At 38.4% G+C, this 2,181-nt stretch overlaps 1 non-coding gene across 1 annotated transcript; it reads left to right on the plus strand.

Moving 5' to 3' along the window:
• Positions 1-927: 927 nt before the first annotated feature.
• LOC133308930 (small nucleolar RNA R71) lies at positions 928-1,034 on the plus strand. The gene has a single exon (XR_009751240.1). It is a non-coding gene; the product is annotated as a small nucleolar RNA R71 (small nucleolar RNA).
• The last annotated feature ends 1,147 nt before the right edge of the window (positions 1,035-2,181 follow it).

Raw genomic sequence — 2,181 nt, forward strand, 5'->3', positions numbered from 1 at the left:
TTTTATCTTTCTAGAGCTTTCTTCTTCTCCCACTTGAATAGTTTCTTTTTGGCTTTTTCAGGATTGCTTTTGTCAGCTTCAATTGTATCCTTTTCCTTTTCTTCCTTTTCTTCTTCAACTGATGCTTCTCCATCCTTCTTCTTTTCTTCGGGCTGCTCCTCTATATGCTGAATCACTGTCCCACTCCTAGTGGTGATAGCATTGCAATGCTCCCTTGGATTGACAACTGTGTTGCTTGGAAAAGTACCCTGATCTCTCTCAGATAATTGCTTCGACAACTGGCCAATCTGAATTTCCAGATTTCTTATGGAAGCTTCTTGATTCCGGTGTCCTGATCTAGTCTCTTGCATTAAAGCAGATGTGTCCTCTCTGAAAGCATTTGCACCTTGAATATAATCAGAAGTGGTCTTGCATAGTTGTGCAAAAGCTTTCTCCCACTTAGAGGTGTTACTTTGTTGTGGGGTATGTGGTTGCACTGGTTGATTCTGATTCTTCTGATCATACCAGAGTTCATTGGCCTCCGCTGGTGGCTTTTCAGTTGTTCTCATGTAGTCACAATCTTCAGTTGCATGAGCCTCTACACAAATACCACATTTAATTTGAGAATTATTAACAGAAGAAACTTGAGAAAAATTAAATTTTTTATTAAGAGCATCTAATTGTTCTTGTTGTTTCTTGTGCATTTGTAGCATTTGTTCATTTTGGGCTAAGAGTGCATCATAGCAGTCGAGCTTCATAATTCCTGCTCTTCTTTGGGTGACTAGGGCAGGGGCATTGTCAAATTCCTGAGAATCTAGAGATTCCAGTAATTCCAGCGCTTCCTCTGGAGTTTTCGTTTTCAGGGAGCCTCCTGCAGCAGCATTCACCAACGTTCTTGTGCTGGATATCATCCCTTGGAAAAATATTCTTGCTTTCTCCCATGTTTCAATTCCATGTTGAGGACACTTCCTGAGTGATCCCTTGAATCATTCCCAAGCCTCGTACAAAGATTCGCTGTCTTTTTGTTCAAAAGTAGTGATCTCCGTCTTGAGTCTTGCCATCTTTGAGGCTGAGAAAAATCTGGCCAAGAATTTCCTTGCTAAGTCATCCCAATTGGTTATGCTTCCTTCAGGTAGAGACTGCAGCCAATCCCTTGCTTCGTCCTTTAGTGAGCATGGAAATAGCCTGAGCAAGATAGCATCACGAGGAACTCCATTTACTTTTAATGTATCACAATAAAGTAAGAAGTTATCAAGATGACTATAGGGGTTCTCTGTGCTTCCTCCAGCGAACTGTTCTTTTTGAATCAGTTGCAGCAGTGCCAACTTCAGTTCAAAGTTGTTAGCCTCTATGTTAGGTCTAACAATGCTTGTCGTCTGTGGAACTCGAGCTGGGGTCATGTAATCTCCCAACGTCCTTGGAGCGAGTTGATTATTTTCTGCCATAGGTTCCTCCTTTGGTTTCATCGAAGTTGATGCCTTTGTTTCCTTCGCTTTCTTTGCTTTTGCGTCCTTCCTAAGTTTACTTTCTGTCTTTTCTATCTTAAGATCAAACTGCAAGATTCGCGGGTTAAGAGTACCTCGCATAAACTAAGATTGAAAAGATGTGCAGAAAAATAGAAAAAAGACAAAACAGAAAAACAGAAAAAATAAAAAATAAACAAACAAAGAATAAAGAAAAATAAATATGCAGAAAATTGATGCAGAATTTTAATGCAGAGAAATATTTTTGAAGAATGTATAAAGTACAGAAAATTAAAACGTCCAATCTAAAAGTTAATTAGTTACTTCTAATGTTGAAGAATTCGATCCCCGGCAACGGCTCCAAAAACTTGATAGCGACTCGGCAAGTGCACCGGTCGTAAAGTAATAAAGTGTACCAGAGTACGAGATCGTTCCCATGAGGATCAGAATTTTCAAGCACTAGTTCGCTAATCGCGTCTTAGTTGGACAATCAAAGGTTTGGTTTGAGAGAATTTAGATGAAGAGAGTTGTGGTTCAAAGAACTTAAAATTAAAAACAAGTAAAAGTATGCAATTATGAAAATTTAGAATTAAAAGAATGAATGAAGATGATGATGTTTGATTAAGATTTTAAACAAGCGTAGTTAAGGTTTCGCCTTCCCCCAATATCCTCAATATGTTATGAACTAAATGACCAAGAATCTGTTTCTTAATATATTGCCAATTAATTCTATCTAAGT

Source organism: Gastrolobium bilobum, unplaced genomic scaffold (assembly GCF_033153095.1).
Source record: "Gastrolobium bilobum isolate Gb01-03AN ecotype WA unplaced genomic scaffold, APGP_CSIRO_Gbil_v1 utg153910, whole genome shotgun sequence".
Classification (NCBI taxonomy): domain Eukaryota; kingdom Viridiplantae; phylum Streptophyta; class Magnoliopsida; order Fabales; family Fabaceae; genus Gastrolobium; species Gastrolobium bilobum.